Below are 19,069 nucleotides of genomic sequence, written 5' to 3'. Positions count from 1 at the left end.
CAGCACATATCCATATGTATAAAAACAAAGCTGACACTGTGAGACTTGATCAGAGGTGTGATCATCACAGCAGAGGCCTTTGTGTCAAAGTCACTGAGGATCAAACAGAAACACATGAAGCAGATTTTCCTGTTCTGGCTTTTTATAGCAGATAACCTTCAAAATATTCTGCAGTCCATCAAAAACTGAAGCAAACCATGAATCAACATGTGAACATGAGCTGATGCTGCTGAAGTGAAGCAAAGTTACAGAGGTTTGATTACAGACACAGCTGAGAGTTTGTAATCTGTCATCATTTTAAAAGGTTTACATTTCTTCAGTATATCCACATTTGCAGCTGGTACCTCAACCTCCACTTGTCCAACACAACTGCTGTCCACTGCCTCCATGACATTGTGATTTTGCTGTTGGTCTTCTGTCAGATCTTCATCAATCACTTCTGCACGGGGCACACCTTCAGACTCTGCAGCTGCATAACGAAAGCCTGTAAGATAAAATTAGACATAAGGTAAATGTACACCAATATTCCAATGACAGGTGTGTGATTCATCTGGAAGTTATGTGCGGATTAGTGTACAGTGATAGCAATTTAGTATGTTTTTAGAGGGGGGGGGGGTTGTTTACCTCCGATGGGTGCTCTTTTTCGCTTCCGTTGCGTACGCCTTGAGTGCCGGTCCGAGTCTGATACAGGTATGTCATCATGCCCCATGTGCAGTGTTGGTGCCCAGTCTGGATTTGTTACATCCATTTCATATGCTGGTTTGCCTGCAATAATGCCAAATCATAAGCTACTCAGTCGACATGATGTGGTTCTGCAGCATCACACATTAGCATGTTTTATCTCATTATCTATGACCGCAGCACGTTGAAAATAACACTAAAAGCCTTTCAAGAGTGATATGAATTAATTTAGAACTCACCGGAAAGAAAATGCCGTGAGCAAACCAACAAAAAGCTGGGGATTGCAGAGAACTCGATATCCGCTCGTCTCACCGCTGCAATCCAAGCCTGACATCTTTGTTTAGTAATATCGGATACATGGGATCCCTCACGTTGCCTCCAGGACGGAAAACGATGAAAAGAGAGCCCGTTATCCAGCTTCTTGCCTTCACGATCGTGTGATCTAACGTTGCAACCGACAACACAACACGTACGATCCATAGCTGAAATGGTATCCTTTGGCTGGCCTACTGTCATGGCGGAAGGGGGCATGGCCCATCTCCCGTGACATCACGCTCCAAAGCCCTATAGGTGGGAAAATGTACCATGTCGACCAATCAAAAATGATATGGAAACATGACATTTGGTTGTTTAGCAAAAGGGGGAAGTTTTAGGAGTGACCGGCAAGAGAGAGCGAGTGAGCGAAAGAGAGAGAGAGTTTTGATACGTGAGAGATTTGTGACGTTTACCGTGTTTGGTCTCAAGTTAGTTTGTTGTCTTGTGTATTTAGTGTGTAGCTGTTGTTTTGTTTTGTGTGTCAGTTCTACTAGTGATCGTCACAGTTGCTGCCTTAAAGCCAACAAAGGCAGATTGCAGTGTAAACGCTGAGTGACACACCTGCTGTCAGACCTGCAGGTTTATCCCTGTGCTGTTCTCATATGTGTTAGAGTGACACAAACTATTGTTTGACACCTGATTGTTCTGTAAATAGTTTGAAATGATTATATGAAAAACGTCTGAGCCTTGGCTGCATTTTTTGGTAAATAGTACCATATAACTTTGTTGTTTGCAAAACGTGTGCGTATTTTTAAAAATGTACAATCTCTATTTGCATTTCAAGTTATGAAGATGATTCGTTAAACATGTGTGTGGTTTTTACAGTCAAAATATCACTTTCTACGTGTATTTTAAATTTTGTCTGAATTTAGATAAATTGTGCTGATACAGTTGGTCAAAATGAGAAAATAACAGATTGGCAAGATAAACTGTTTTTAAAGGTAAAATATAGAGGCCACATCAAAAGTAGTCAAGAAGGGTTAAAGGCTAAAAGCAAAGTTGTCACCAAGTACTGTTTATATTTGTGTGTATTGCTGCAGCTTTTTTGAGTATTAATTTGGTGCCTTTGTGTGAAATAATGGTATTGTGAGTGATCCATATAGTCACAAAGAATAGCCACTTGTTTCTGTGCTACCAAAGTTCCCCGGCTTTCATTCAAAATGTGTTTATCGTCAGCACCTGCACATTAAACTACTTAAACATTATAAATGTCTTCAAGCTCACACTGAGGCCTGTGGGGTACTATCAGCCACTGAGACAGTACACACATTTATATGTGTTTGTATATGAATATTTCATACTTTAAGACTGCCTGTTTATTTAAGGGAGATGAACAAAATACATTGGAATTGTACAAAATAATATCATGGATGATAAATTAAATAGATTTTAAGTAGATGCTTGTGCATTCTTAAAGTCTTATATGTTGAACTGAACTATGTGATCTGTTCAAAGCCTTAATCTTAATTTGAAGTGAAATGTGCATTTTGAGTTTATACACTATGTATATAAGGCGACCGTTTCCTTTTGCAGTATTTTTGTGTGGTGTACTTTTCTATGTCTTAACAAAAGGGGAACAAAGGTGTTTAAGTTCACCTAGGATGATGTGTTTTAATTTTCACATGGTCTTGCTTGAATTTGACCCTGACAAAGGCGTATGAACTCTGTCAGCTGTTTGGAGTTTCCATTTTCTAAACTTCTACATTCTGAACCTTCTTCAGCTCTGAACAGATGATGAAACACTGAATGATTTCAAGCTCACACTTTGTCTAATAAACTTACATCTTTCATTCTTTATACAGATTGATGGACTGTGGTTTGTCAGAGATCAGCTGTGATTATCTGGCAGCAGCACTGAAGTCCAACCCCTCCCATCTGAGACAGCTGGACCTGAGCTCCAACAACAAGCTGCAGGATTCAGGAGTGAAGCATCTGTGTGGTTTCCTGGAGAGTCCAGGATGTGGACTTGAAACTCTGAGGTCAGTCAGCATGTTTTAGTTGTGCTGAGATGAATATGATGTGAAAGTTGTGCTGACACTAAACTGCAGACATCAGGCTGATATTATACTGATCCACACTGAGGATCTTCATGGTAAAGTCTGTTTTCTTCTTCTCTGGTTTAGTCCATTGACTGCAGCAGAACAATGTTCACATTTCAAACAGTGAGACTCAACGTATGGCCCGCGGCCCACACGCGGCCTGCCCACCTTCCCTGATTCAGAGAGAGGGGACCCTGATTAACTGTGTAGTGTTCTTCCTCACAGTTCTAAGTATCAGACACAACAATGAATAATCCACAGCTGACTGTCTTTAGCAGGTCAAAGGTCACGGCACACAGCAGACAGTGGGAAATATTATAACTCTGATCATTTATCAGCACATATCCATATGTATAAAAACAAAGCTGACACTGTGAGACTTGATCAGAGGTGTGATCATCACAGCAGAGGCCTTTGTGTCAAAGTCACTGAGGATCAAACAGAAACACATGAAGCAGATTTTCCTGTTCTGGCTTTTTATAGCAGATAACCTTCAAAATATTCTGCAGTCCATCAAAAACTGAAGCAAACCATGAATCAACATGTGAACATGAGCTGATGCTGCTGAAGTGAAGCAAAGTTACAGAGGTTTGATTACAGACACAGCTGAGAGTTTGTAATCTGTCATCATTTTAAAAGGTTTACATTTCTTCAGTATATCCACATTTGCAGCTGGTACCTCAACCTCCACTTGTCCAACACAACTGCTGTCCACTGCCTCCATGACATTGTGATTTTGCTGTTGGTCTTCTGTCAGATCTTCATCAATCACTTCTGCACGGGGCACACCTTCAGACTCTGCAGCTGCATAACGAAAGCCTGTAAGATAAAATTAGACATAAGGTAAATGTACACCAATATTCCAATGACAGGTGTGTGATTCATCTGGAAGTTATGTGCGGATTAGTGTACAGTGATAGCAATTTAGTATGTTTTTAGAGGGGGGGGGTTGTTTACCTCCGATGGGTGCTCTTTTTCGCTTCCGTTGCGTACGCCTTGAGTGCCGGTCCGAGTCTGATACAGGTATGTCGTCATGCCCCATGTGCAGTGTTGGTGCCCAGTCTGGATTTGTTACATCCATTTCATATGCTGGTTTGCCTGCAATAATGCCAAATCATAAGCTACTCAGTCGACATGATGTGGTTCTGCAGCATCACACATTAGCATGTTTTATCTCATTATCTATGACCTCAGCACGTTGAAAATAACACTAAAAGCCTTTCAAGAGTGATATGAATTAATTTAGAACTCACCGGAAAGAAAATGCCGTGAGCAAACCAACAAAAAGCTGGGGATTGCAGAGAACTCGATATCCGCTCGTCTCACCGCTGCAATCCAAGCCTGACGTCTTTGTTTAGTAATATCGGATACATGGGATCCCTCACGTTGCCTCCAGGATGGAAAACGATGAAAAGAGAGCCCGTTATCCAGCTTCTTGCCTTCACGATCGTGTGATCTAACGTTGCAACCGACAACACAACACGTACGATCCATAGCTGAAATGGTATCCTTTGGCTGGCCTACTGTCATGGCGGAAGGGGGCATGGCCCATCTCCCGTGACATCACGCTCCAAAGCCCTATAGGTGGGAAAATGTACCATGTCGACCAATCAAAAATGATATGGAAACATGACATTTGGTTGTTTAGCAAAAGGGGGAAGTTTTAGGAGTGACCGGCAAGAGAGAGCGAGTGAGCGAAAGAGAGAGAGAGAGAGTTTTGATACGTGAGAGATTTGTGACGTTTACCGTGTTTGGTCTCAAGTTAGTTTGTTGTCTTGTGTATTTAGTGTGTAGCTGTTGTTTTGTTTTGTGTGTCAGTTCTACTAGTGATCGTCACAGTTGCTGCCTTAAAGCCAACAAAGGCAGATTGCAGTGTAAACGCTGAGTGACACACCTGCTGTCAGACCTGCAGGTTTATCCCTGTGCTGTTCTCATATGTGTTAGAGTGACACAAACTATTGTTTGACACCTGATTGTTCTGTAAATAGTTTGAAATGATTATATGAAAAACGTCTGAGCCTTGGCTGCATTTTTTGGTAAATAGTACCATATAACTTTGTTGTTTGCAAAACGTGTGCGTATTTTTAAAAATGTACAATCTCTATTTGCATTTCAAGTTATGAAGATGATTCGTTAAACATGTGTGTGGTTTTTACAGTCAAAATATCACTTTCTACTTGTATTTTAAATTTTGTCTGAATTTAGATAAATTGTGCTGATACAGTTGGTCAAAATGAGAAAATAACAGATTGGCAAGATAAACTGTTTTTAAAGGTAAAATATAGAGGCCACATCAAAAGTAGTCAAGAAGGGTTAAAGGCTAAAAGCAAAGTTGTCACCAAGTACTGTTTATATTTGTGTGTATTGCTGCAGCTTTTTTGAGTATTAATTTGGTGCCTTTGTGTGAAATAATGGTATTGTGAGTGATCCATATAGTCACAAAGAATAGCCACTTGTTTCTGTGCTACCAAAGTTCCCCGGCTTTCATTCAAAATGTGTTTATCGTCAGCACCTGCACATTAAACTACTTAAACATTATAAATGTCTTCAAGCTCACACTGAGGCCTGTGGGGTACTATCAGCCACTGAGACAGTACACACATTTATATGTGTTTGTATATGAATATTTCATACTTTAAGACTGCCTGTTTATTTAAGGGAGATGAACAAAATACATTGGAATTGTACAAAATAATATCATGGATGATAAATTAAATAGATTTTAAGTAGATGCTTGTGCATTCTTAAAGTCTTATATGTTGAACTGAACTATGTGATCTGTTCAAAGCCTTAATCTTAATTTGAAGTGAAATGTGCATTTTGAGTTTATACACTATGTATATAAGGCGACCGTTTCCTTTTGCAGTATTTTTGTGTGGTGTACTTTTCTATGTCTTAACAAAAGGGGAACAAAGGTGTTTAAGTTCACCTAGGATGATGTGTTTTAATTTTCACATGGTCTTGCTTGAATTTGACCCTGACAAAGGCGTATGAACTCTGTCAGCTGTTTGGAGTTTCCATTTTCTAAACTTCTACATTCTGAACCTTCTTCAGCTCTGAACAGATGATGAAACACTGAATGATTTCAAGCTCACACTTTGTCTAATAAACTTACATCTTTCATTCTTTATACAGATTGATGGACTGTGGTTTGTCAGAGATCAGCTGTGATTATCTGGCAGCAGCACTGAAGTCCAACCCCTCCCATCTGAGAGAGCTGGAGCTGAGCCTGAACAACAAGCTGCAGGATTCAGGAGTGAAGCATCTGTGTGGTTTCCTGGAGAGTCCAGGATGTGGACTTGAAACTCTGAGGTCAGTCAGCATGTTTTAGTTGTGCTGAGATGAATATGATGTGAAAGTTGTGCTGACACTAAACTGCAGACATCAGGCTGATATTATACTGATCCACACTGAGGATCTTCATGGTAAAGTCTGTTTTCTTCTTCTCTGGTTTAGTCCATTGACTGCAGCAGAACAATGTTCACATTTCAAACCTTCAAAGAAGAAGAAAAATCCTCCACTGGATAATTCACTGTGAAACTCTCCAACTCTTCATTCCACCTTAAAGTCTGTCTGACACTGAAATCCAAAGCAAAATGTGCGTTTGCTTTACAGACAGCAGTCCAACACAAACATACACACATCATCCAAAACACAGTCCAACATCCAAATCTCCTCCACTGCCAGCATGAATGATGGGAAAGAGAAGGAGGAACACTCTGACATTCAGGGTTAGAATGAGTTTCATGAAGCAGACTGTGAAGATCAAAGCTGCATTAGAAAGCTTACATGAATGAATGAGTGGACAGAAGTGGACAGAGATCATCTGAAGCACTTCAAAGGCTTTAAATCAGCACATTTCTCTTTATTCTTTATCAACTCTGTTAGTTTCTCTCAGTTTTCTGTGGAATGAAGCTAACAGCAGGCTAATAAGATGCTGACCAATAGGTTTCTATTAAAGGTTGTAATTTGTATATGAAAAAGTGCTTTGGCTCAGCAGGGATCAGCTTACAGGTAGAATACAGCTGCTGGATGGGATTAGCATGTCATAGCTATCTACCAAACTGCTAACTGGGGGATTTCAGGCCATCTATGGATCATTTTTGCTAACTGTTTATTCAGCTTAGGCTCACAGGGCTGCAGCCTGTGCCCTAGCTGTCATAGGGCAAGAGGCGTGGTCCATCTGCACAGGTGAGCAGTCCATCACAGGGCCAACAGAGAGAGACAGAGAAGCACTCTCTCACATCCACACCTACAGCCAATTTAGAAGCACCAATGAACCTAAGCAGCATTTCATTGGACTGTGGGAGAACATCCAACCTCCACAGAAAGGCCAACAAGCTTCAACCTACAACCTTCTTGCTTTAAGGCACTAGTGCGAACCACTTTTCCCCATTTCAGCCCAAATCCTGCATCTTCCTGTTTCTGACTCCAGGCCAGCTCCACTAACACTTTCTCATCAGACACTGCCACCTAGTGGAGGAAGTCTTAGTTCCATTTGAAGCTTCAGATGACAGTTAGTTCCTTTACAAAGAGGTGGAGGTGGTGGGGCCACAGCACCATCATCACTGAGTGCCATAGGACACTTAACCTTTGTTTCCATATGCTGGGAACTTCCTGTTGTTCCAAGGAGGACTGGAAAATGTGTGAAAATCTCCCAGTCAGTTCCCCACAGCACACTTCAATCATTCCCCTCCCACAGCATCAGGACCAGGGCTTTTTCTCTCTTTGGTCCCACTAAGAGATTTCCACACAAACACCTCATCAGTGGGACTCTCAGAGCTACCAGCCCTTTGCTACAATCACAAAGCTCTTCATTGAAATCAATGATATCAAAGCTGGAATCAAATGAGTCCAAGTCTTCTGCTGATTCAGCATCACATTCATCTTTGCTCCTTGTTCTGCATCCCCACCATGGACTTCATTCCTTTCCAAGCCAGCCTTGAGTGTCCTTTATTCAGCTCATCCTCTGCTTTACTTTGACACCTGATTTTAGCTGCTTTATCTCTCTTTCAACAAGTTTCTGTGCCTCAATCTTTTTCTTCTCTCCCTCATAACAAGACAGCTTCTTCTGCCTGAGAACATGTTGGAGTGATTTACTAATCCAGGGCTGCTTATTGGGGAAAATACTTCCTGTTTCCAAAGTAATCCCCATTTTTCCCAGAAAGAAATGTAAGTAGAAATCGATGATCTACGTGAGAACATGAGCCTTTAAAAAGTCCCAGTGGGTGCAGTCAAAGCAGTCCCTCAGTCCCAGTATATAGTCTTTGGTCCAGACTGGAACAACTGTGTGCCCAGTTTGAGCTCTCTTCAGTCCTGTGACCTGACAGACCCAGAGGGGCCATCACATCACATTTAGAAGCTCCCCTAATGGAGCCACAACACATGTCCAACACTTAGTCTGTCTTGTTGGACCAACTGGAAGAAATGATTCAAGGACTTAGTCACAGAACAGAGTTTCAAATCTCCAAAATCCAACTGGCTGCATCAGGACATATAGTCTGAAACTCTGCACAGTTTCCTGTTTGAAGCTGCTTCCTGTTGGCTTCAGCTGTTTGGAGTTTCCATTTTCTAAACTTCTACATTCTGAACCTTCTTCAGCTCTGAACAGATGATGAAACACTGAATGATTTCAAGCTCACACTTTGTCTAATAAACTTACATCTTTCATTCTTTATACAGATTGAGTGTCTGTGGTTTGTCAGAGATCAGCTGTGATTATCTGGCAGCAGCACTGAAGTCCAACCCCTCCCATCTGAGAGAGCTGGACCTGAGCAGGAACAACCTGAAGGATCCAGATGTGAAGCAGCTGTCTGATCTTCAGCAGAGTCCAGACTACAGACTGGAGACTCTGAGGTCAGTAGAGTGATGGAGTGAGTGGGTGGTGCTGTCAGCAGTATTGTACTAAACACAGTCAGTATGAAACAAAGATCCAGTGTTTCCTGTAAAGCTGCAGCTTCTCAGTGAAGCTGTGAGAGGAGAATGGTGACAGGCTTCAGGATTGGACACAAACACTTCCTGTTTCTGACCTTTATGGTCACCATGGTAACGGCTGACACGCTCTGATCAAACACTGTCAACAGCCAATCAGCTCTCTGAACAAAGCAGCACGCAGACCAATGACTGCATTCGTTTCCAAGTTTAAAGCAGTGAAGAACACAGTCTGTAGGTGAGGAAGAATTTAGTGAGAGCAGATGTTTGGATGGAATTCCTCCAGTTAACAGCTGGAACCGTCCATCTGGATTGTTGGGCTTGTTGTTGGGGTTCCTACAGAGCTCAGAGTGGACACACCAAGGTTCTTCTAATGAATGAAAGTCCAAACTCAAACTAGGAGGGAAAAACATTTTCATCAACTTCAATAAAAATCCAAAGATTAGAAAAAGTGAAGCAACAATGAGTCCTAGTACAGTCCCAGCACTGAAGTCCCTGCTGCTCTTTATACTGGATGTGCTGCATCACTGACTGACAGCTGATGAAGAGTCTCTGGAAACACTCGTTTATCTCCTCTGCTCTTCCTTCTTCTCTCTGCAGGTGGAGGCTATGATGGTAAACAGGACGGTGTGTGTGCTGAGAGAGGAGGAGCTGTGTCCTGATGATCCAGAGAGGTTGAAGCAGCAGCAGCTTGTGTGTAGAGACGCTCTGACTGGGCCATGTTACTGGGAGGTGGAGAGGAGAGCTTCATCCAGCAGTGACTGACAGAGGAATGAGAAGAAGTGCAGATGACTGTCAGTGCTGCAGAGTGAACTGCTCTGAGAACAGCTCCACTGTCAGACACAATGTAGAGTCCAGCATCATCCCTGTGTGTCCCTCTGGATCTGACAGAGGATCATCAGTGTATCTGGACTGCTCTGCTGCTGCTCTGTCCTTCTACAGTCTCTGCACAGTCTCTGTCTGACTCTGGCTACATTTTTGGCATTTATATTCTTGGTTGCTCTCTTTATATTTTTCACATGCAAAATGTGCCCATCTTTGGCAAGATTCATACTGCACCTGGAAAGGAAAAATAAATGGCTCATATTCTGTTTGGTGAATACTATTACTCAACATTTTAATTATGATTGGCAAGTAATGATACTAAGACTTATGTGTTTCTTTTCTTTTGTTTTGTTTTACCATTTCAATCATGCTGCGGTCAGCGTTAGCATCTAACATGGAGCAAACAATGCAGTAGTCCTCAGCGTTCCCTGAAACACATTCATAGTTAGGTTTTAATCAAACATTATTTATTGAATAATTAAAAAATAATAGTACATTTTCTCCAAATATACTTCCTGGAAAATTAGTCTAAATTAGACTTTGAGAAGGGTCTTATCTGAAAGTGTTTGAAGAGCACTATTTGTACTGTGCTGTTTGAAAAGCACTATTTAAATTGGAAGTACGCACTAACGTGATAAGGACTTTACTGGACTTACCTCGATTTTCAAGTAGGGTGCAAGCTATCTGCATTCGCTCCAGCACAACTGGCTCTGTAGTGGTTGACACCTCACTGACCTCTCCAAAATCAAGGTAGTGTTCTGCAAACTGTGAGATTGATCATAATTAGAATGTAAAGTCTTAATTAGGTAAAGGATAGGATAATTATAAGCCACAAGGCTTCAGCCTTTTCCTTTTTCAGTTACTGTATGATTAAGTACTTCTATGTAAAATGATCATCTTTGTTGTTGTTGACCGAAATAACTTTCACTTCACTTAAATTCACTTAAAGTCTTAATTCTAGCTAACAAGAAACTGAATCATTTGAATAAGGGTTACCTTTAACAGTAAAACTCCACAACTGCTGGAATCCTGTCGCTTGTTGTGTTGCATAGTCTGTAACTGCCACTCCATGGTGTCTTCATGCCCTCTCATCCTCAGAAAATTCCTAGTTGAACAAAAGTGTTTGTAATGAAACAAGATTTTTTTTTTTTTTAATCTAAGAATAACACCTCAGTATCATACATACCTCCAGTTGCGCAGAATTTTCCTGTCATAAACACCTTCATTCCCATGGGGTCTATGAGCAGTATTTTCTGTGCAGAAATGTTGACAATCTAAAGAAAAAGTTAAATTAAAAATTACAATAGTTTGTGCCACTGAAAACTTATTTAAAAATAACACTTTGTGCAAGAAACTGCTTCACAACAAATTATGCAAATTAATAACAAAATGAACACATACCACAAGAATCCAGTGTGTACCAAAGTTCACAGGGCACAGCCAGGTCTTCAACTGGGAACTTCATCTGTGGGATTGGAAGTGCAGAGTAATTTGGATTTACTTAGGTACCATGCGTCTCAGGGTGTTTTCAAATATAGTCTTCTTTAAAGGAACCGAACTCTTTCCTCAGCAACAGAAAGGAGTCAACTGTTTGGACCACTTCTGAGCTTTCAACATACCAGTTGAGGCATCTGAACTGCCCAGAAAACAACGAGCTTGCAACTACTGAACAGAGCAGGTGTGCAGCATTCTGCACAAGTATACAAAAATGTTATAGAACAGTAAATAGGGTGTTTTTTTTATTTCAAAATTAGTAGGTAAATGACATTTCTTACTTACCTTTCGTCTGTCAATAACACGGTGCAGATATGCATCAATGACCTGTTTTGAAAAATCTGAGTTTATACAACAACAGCAACAATTTTTGAAGTAACTGCTTGAGTGCTGTACACAAAAACATCTAAAGGAATAGAATTGCTGATAAAGGTTCTTTCTGCATATACTGGAACTGGGTATTATGATGTCACAGATGTCACAACATCTGTGTTGTGGTTGATAACATTTTTTCCTGTTGAAGTGAATGGGTGAAACCTTATCAGAGTTTTGCAATATAACCCCCCCCCCCCCCCCCCCCCCCCACCTACCCGCACATTTTAAACTATTAATGGTCTCTGCACTGCAAATGCTTCAGAAGGAGCAGAACCTCGAAATCAGACTCAATAATGATAAGTTCTCTTACCTCATCAGAAACCACCGTGACCCCTGCAGTGTTCGAAAAATAACTTGTATGGTCCAACAGCTGCCTCCAAGCGCCCAGTATCCTTTGCACGCCATAGCCTCTTTACTAAAAGAAAAATATGATAAGTTAGCTTAGGCATGCATGAGATTTCTAGTGGATAAGCTTGGTAAAGGCCGACGGGCCACAACAGGAAAAAGTCAATACAATAGGCATGCATTTACACGCAGAGAAATAGGAAAGGTACAGCGGGTGGGCAAAAGAGAAAATTACTGACAGGCAGATCCATTTCCAGACTTCCACAAGCTCAGTGCACGTTGCATGTTTCTTTATATCCAATATGAGTTGAAGACTGCAAAATGCAGTTCAGAAACCTAAAGTATGTATCAGCAGCAGAATGGAGCTAAAAATAAATGTTTGTTTCAGTTCTATGAAGCTTTGAGTGTTTTGGATCAGTAGCACTGCTGTGTTTGTTGCATCATATTGCTGTAATTGTTTATATGCTTTATATATTCTGAGCTAAGTTGATCTATAGTGTTACATCATATTCTATAAGGATGTTATGTGCTTGTAGACTTTCTGCCCAGTTTGACCCATTTAGCAGAAGTCAGCCTGTTTAAGGCTCTGATGTCTATTCTGTATGACTTAAAGCAGTTATGACATGGTCTGATTTTCTCACCCAATAAAGGAATATTTCATTTATCAGTCTACTCTTCATTCTATCAGACACAGTTATCACAGCTCGTACATTTGCTTTTTACACATATATGTAAGCACTGAGCCACATTTAGTAATGCCAACATATTAAAAGAACAATATTTCTCTCTTATATATGATACATCTATATATACACTGTCACAGATACTTGAGTGTCTTTGAGTGAAGATTTAAGGTGATAGGAAATATAAATAACTGCAACTTGAATCTTTGACACAGAGTTCATGCTTCAGAGTTCAGATGTTCAGAGTTCATGGACCGTTGAGGCTGCGAACTTTAAGGCTGCAGACCCTGAATTGGGATACAGCCATCGACTGTGGAAACCTTGCAAGTGGATCGTAAAGGTTGTTACAGAGTCTTTCATGTCTAAATTTGCCGTTAATAATTATATAATTGTAGGAATCATCTAGTTTGCTTACACTGATTACGTTGGCACTTTGTTAGCGCTACAACAACGGTCAGACCCCCGAGGCATCTAAACTTTAGTAAGAATGTGCACTTTTGACACCTCTGGTTAGCATTTAGTGGTCAGTTTCAAACGTATTTGATTTTTGCTTGTTATGAACAAATTCACTTCACTACTTTTCACGATCTGTAACATCAATGCACATTGTTCCATTTACTGCATATTGCACTTTATTCATATCTCTCATTCCACCTGCAAAAACATTGTAAAGGTCGTCACAGAGAGTTTTATATATGTATAAATACTAATATTCTCTATTTATTCTGTTTTATTGCCCAGATGTTAGTTAGCCTTTGTTCAATTGTCTTTTATATGTCAATAGATACGTATGTCACAAATAAAAGTTTCTTGTAAATTATGTTTTTGTAAAGAATTTTCTCCCAAATCTCTTACATGCTAACTGTAACGTGTTATTTCTGCTAAAACCTGAACTTAAATGTGTATATGGTGTTTATCTGTTTTTCTCTCTGTTTTAGATGCAAATATCAAATTGGAGTTCTGCCTCCAGGCCAGAATTGCAGGAATGCACCACGTGTTGGCTGTTTCACTGCCCTCTGTGCCCCACTCTCAGCCCTGCTGTCAGGGCAAAGATTGAGCAGCATATAAATGGACACATTCAAAGTGCTTTGCCTTTCAAAGGTATGTTGGTATTAAATATACCTCATAATTAAAGTCATAAATATGCACTTCTTTTCAGCACCTCTGCAGGTCTTTGTTGACTTAAAAGTTATTTTTCACATTGTACAGTTCAGTTCATTCATCAGCGAGAGAAAAAAGTGTTTTCATTAAATATTTTTCCTGTTCACCACATTTCCTGACAGCTCTTGTGATCCACACCATTTTGCTTTCATTATTGAGGACGGCTTGGATATTTTTGTTAATATGTACAATCTGATTGTTAGATAAACTGACTGCATTCTATACAACTACATTTAAATTACATGTTTTTTCTTTTTTTCTCTCTTACAGACAAAATGATGTGCCGGTGCACTTTCACTGCCCTTCTGTAACATGACAGTCATACAGCGTGGGGATATGGCAAGGCAATTATTGTCATGTCAGCATTCAGGACTGCTCCCCACTGAACTCTCCGTGGAGCCTCGTCTCCCTCTCCATGTCTCGTCTCCAGCATCTAAACCATTTCCTGAATCTTGGGTAGAACATTCATGTGCTCCACCCTCTGTGCTAAATGAAACTGGGGCTTGTGGAAAGTCCATGAAAATGAAACGTCCTCACTGTGGTCTTAGTCTTCTTACAAAAAAACTTCAAGGCTCACATGATGAGGAGGCATTCAAACAGGTCAATAGATGTTTGCCTGGCCTGTCATCCACAGTGTTTTTGTGTAGAGGGACTTCTTCCTCTTTGTTTTTCAGTTTGCAGAGGACATGGAGCTCTTTTTAAAAGCATGTGCTGACGAGCAGAGACTACAGGTCAAAGCGATGTTTGACATTTAATGGACAGATGAAGGCACTGGCTGTTTGTTTGTGTTTTTTATCTGTTGTTTGTTTTTCAGTGTACAGAATTCCAGTTAAACTTATTATAAAATGCTGTTCACTTGTTTCCATACTTATAGTAAAAAATGTAAGTGTAAATGCAACAGCATTGTTTATACTTGTAACTTCAGAGTAAAAAGCTTATTGTTGATATTAACATTAATGTATTATCCTGTAATCAATAATATTTTTATGCCTTTTACGCATTAACCCTCTGATCTCTATCCTGGCCATTTGGGGCCACTTCACTTCTCCTTGTTTGACTGCTACACTGCAGTGGACCAAAAGAATGACGCAGGTTTGATCTTAAGGCTCTAATAGTTGTGTGTGTTGTGCATGACATTGCAACGCAAACATGTATTTGCAAGATAGACTGGAATAAATTATGATGCATCAAATATTACACAGGCTGCAGTGAATTGTTGTTGATACAGGTTATTGAGCTTTGAGTTTCCCAGTCAAACGTAGCTTTGACACACATGCTAACACTCTTACTCTCAACAAACACTGTTAGTAAATGTGTCCTGGAGTTTCTGCAGGTGCAGAAAGTGCTGCTGCTGTAAGTCAGCCTAACAACTTCCAGATCACTGATATTTCTGGAAAGATGGCAAGAAGGGCATCACAGCTCATTTCTACAATCTCCCAGATCTTGGAATACAAGCCCCTGTCCCATGAAAACCACTTCACAGTAGTAGGAGTCCACTAAAACCTACAAATGAAGAGTGATCCTGGAAGAAATAGGGCGCACACTAGTGACCTCAACAGTTGCAAGACAGCCTTGTCCCCGATGCTTATATGAAAAAAAATATGAAGATTTATGAAACCATTAGGACTTTATTACTGTTTTATCTGAAAAGCTACTGGTAATATTTAACCTAACTGGGATTTAAAGTGTAAAAAACAGAATGTAGATAAAATTTTGGTTTTGATGAAAAGGAGTGGAGCTTGTGAGTGTCATGATCCTGGGTCTTTTGACCCAGCGTTTTAAGTTTGAGTTTATTTTGTTCATTAGGTTATCTAAGTTCATTTGGTTATTAGACTCCTTGTGTTTTCTTCCCCTGTATTTAAGTTTCCCCTCAACCTTCGTGTTTCATGCTGCGTGTCATTTGTTATCAAGTTTGTATTATTATGCCTAAGTGTTTCTAGTTATTATTTTCCCCTCGTGTTTTCAACCATGTTAAATCTCCCCTGCTCTTCATGCGTTTCATGTCTGTGTCTTACGTTGTCAAGTTCGGGTTGTCGTGTCTATGTCTCATTATGTTTCCTGTTTTATTGTGAAGAGGTCTGGTGTTCTGTGTTCATCATGTTCAGTTTTACTCTCCCACTGTGACGTCATTATGTTCATGTGTGCCAGCTGTTTCCTCATGTGTCTCCACTTCCCCTAATCACCTCCTGTGTATTTAAGTCCTCTGTTTTCAGTGTGTGATTGTCAGGTCGTCTGTTGTTCACGCCATGTTTCTAGGTTTCATGTCCAGGTTTTTCCATGTTGTTTGTTTAGTTCTCCCAGTTTAGGTTAATGTTAGTTTTATTTCTGTTTGCCTTGCCCTTTATTTGTACCTTTTCTGCCAGCCTCATTAAACGGCTCGCTTTTTGTTTTGATCCAAGTTCCTTGGTGTCTGCATTTTGGGTCCACTCTTCACAATACATACAGTCTGCTCTCGCCAGACTGTGACAGTGAGCCACAATGTAAGCAGTGTTGCTTTGCTGACATGCACTCGATGCTGGCAGTACAAGCATTGTAGTGGTTCTTATGTTTTTGTAAACTAACTGTATAATATATTGAGCCATTCAACAGTACACAAATGTTTGTAGGCTCCTTTTTGTATGCAACCTGCATGTCTTTCTGAATTAATTGTTTGTTTATATCATGTTTTTCAGGAAAAAGAAGAAGTTAAAGTCAAGTGGAAGCCTTGCTCAACATGGTATGTAGTAACAACTTTGTTGGACGGGAACAGACATTCATACTGTTGATAAATAGTTATCACCTCAATTTGAATTCATGTATTTGGACTAAAGTAAATTGGGAGCTGTTAGCTGTCAAGCTGCTCCTCTGTGAGGAGCTTGATAGCTGTCCACCTCCAAAGTTCATTATGAGTTTTGGAGGTGGACATGGTCAAGACTTTTAAGAGTTGGCATAAGACTTTACTTCTTTATAGAGCTTATAGTTGGGGCTGGTTCAGGTCAGCCCTTAGTTATGCTGTCATAGCACCAGACTGCTGGGGGTTAGTGTCTACTCGTGTCATTGTATATATCCAGGAATATGTGCCTGAGGATAGTTGTCATGAAATCAATATTAAATCAAAGTTTTCCTTAATGACCACAGCTGGCATGAGTTCTGTAAAGACTTTGTGTTCGCACTCTGATGATGACGACAAGCTCCTCTACTCGTGCCTGCAACGCTCCAAGGCTGCCATCAGTTTGATCCGTTTCTAAGTGAGAGGAATATTAATCAGAACACAGGATGAGTAACAGTCACCAAACTACAGTGGACTCTGTAATCACTGACTTGATGATATTCATTATAAGACATCTGGAGCCTTCATGTGCTGCATTATCATGAGATAACAAGTATGTTGGTGTTCAGCTTTATAAAACCAACTAGTACGACATCACTTCAACCCAGGTCCAATCCAATTTGATCAAACGCAACAACTCTGCCATCAATTCTGCTTTTACAAGCTTATTTTTCATTGTTTGTTGACACTGTCAGAAAGATCTTAACTCTAAGTTCTTTAATGAGGCCATGGTGGGTCCTGTTGTTATACACGAGTGCATTATATTGAGACTCACCTTCAGCCCATTGCTGCAGTGTGTCGTCATCCACACCCAGCTCATTTCTGCTCGCATTCAGGCTCTCCACTTGTTCTCTAAGGATCCTTATGATCTAAGAATACATTAATAAATGTCATTCATATGGACATTTTTAGAGTACTGGTGTTTTTGCCCCATTACCACACACATTAAAATGGGTGTTGAAAAAATGACCTTTAGATATCTCTGGCTCAAAGTGCGGCCCAGTTGTTCCACTTTCCTTTTGTTCCAGCCCAAAGCCAGGAGGCTCAGCATGTCTGTTCGCCCTGCATTTCAGTTAGTATACAAATAAGAATGAATGAGCAGGAGACTGAGTGGAATCTCACACACAGACACACACCTGCTTTAGACATGTACTTCGTTGTGATGGCCGCCCTAGACAGGAAACTGTTTACTTGCTCCACCTCTTCTCCAACTGTAGAACCGGCCCCATCCTGAAACGCACCTCCCCATTTGATCTATAGAAAGGAGGTCACAATACATGACTGCTGAATTCATTCAACCTTATAACAAAATGTCTTAAACGTATCCAAGACTACAAGCTGCAGTATACCTCGCACATCCAAGTGTGAGCTACTCAAAATGAAGTACACATTAAGATAAAGTCAAGTAAATAGTATTACGACAACACCAAGAGAAAAACAAAATAAATATCCACCCATCCAAATATGTATCCACACACACACACGTATGAGTATATGGTTATGGCGTTAACGTCATTTTAACAAGATTAACGCTGACAGCACTGATATATATGTGTATCTTACATCATTTGTGTGTCTCTGGATGTATTTCACAAACTCAGCAACTTCCTCATCTTTCTCAATGAAGACACCTTCAAAGTTCCCCTGCTCTGAAGTGCTGAACGAACACGGTGACAGTTGTTTGAAAAGAAACATCAAAATACAATTTTTGTACAAATCCATATTTGATTTATGTACACAATGCATAACGTACCTTGCATTTGATTGAAAGCGATAAAGCTTGCAGTTTCCATCAACTGAGACGGCAAGCATGTCTGGAGTGCAGGCAGGGCAGCTAAAGCATGGCTCCTTGCACATCCTGTCCACCTCACACTTTACAGCACTCCACTCCAAGAAACTTTTGCTGAAGGCATCAGCTGATATTCGGCCAGTCTTTTAAGTAGAGGACAAACAACAGAATATTCACGGACAGTCATCATAAACATTGATTTGCACAATTTCCTTAAACTTGACAAATTTAGAAACTCACCCTTCCAAAATGGGCTGTTCGTTCATCCAGCACTTTGACAAAGGCCTTAAGTGACATCCCTGCTGCAGCTTCTTAATGTCATAGAAAGACTGAAAGACATCCATTGAAAACAGGGTGCAGAAATTTAAGGTGCCAGGCCAATATCCACCACCCTGGAAGTCCTTAACTGAGGGGGACCACATTAGGCCACAGCTGGTGCAGCTCACCACTGGCAGTGCAAGGTTATAACGGCCTTTAGGAAGGATAAGGAGAAATCCAGTCATGGCTCAACAAAGACATTCATTTTTTCCCATGTTGTTTTCAAAGCGGTCTGGTAAATCCAAATGACCTTTGACAGGTGCCCACATATACTGCGGGCCGAGGGTAATTCAAAACAATGTAG

General features: G+C 40.4%; 1 long non-coding RNA gene across 1 annotated transcript; it reads right to left on the bottom strand.

Annotated features, from left to right (window-relative positions):
• Positions 1-16,983: 16,983 nt before the first annotated feature.
• Positions 16,984-18,549, bottom strand: LOC146577573 (uncharacterized). Its single transcript, XR_014891430.1, has 3 exons — positions 18,412-18,549; positions 17,629-18,315; positions 16,984-17,527 (listed from the first exon to the last, which is right to left on the bottom strand). It is a non-coding gene; the product is annotated as an uncharacterized LOC146577573 (long non-coding RNA).
• Positions 18,550-19,069: the final 520 nt, after the last annotated feature.

The sequence above is a fragment of the Mchenga conophoros genome, linkage group LG3, assembly GCF_057382185.1.
Source record: "Mchenga conophoros isolate Kocher_MC1m ecotype Shallow Benthic linkage group LG3, M_conophoros_male_GT1.1, whole genome shotgun sequence".
Taxonomy (NCBI): domain Eukaryota; kingdom Metazoa; phylum Chordata; class Actinopteri; order Cichliformes; family Cichlidae; genus Mchenga; species Mchenga conophoros.
Note: the sequence above shows the minus strand (reverse complement) of the source record. Positions and strands in the feature narration are given on the sequence as shown.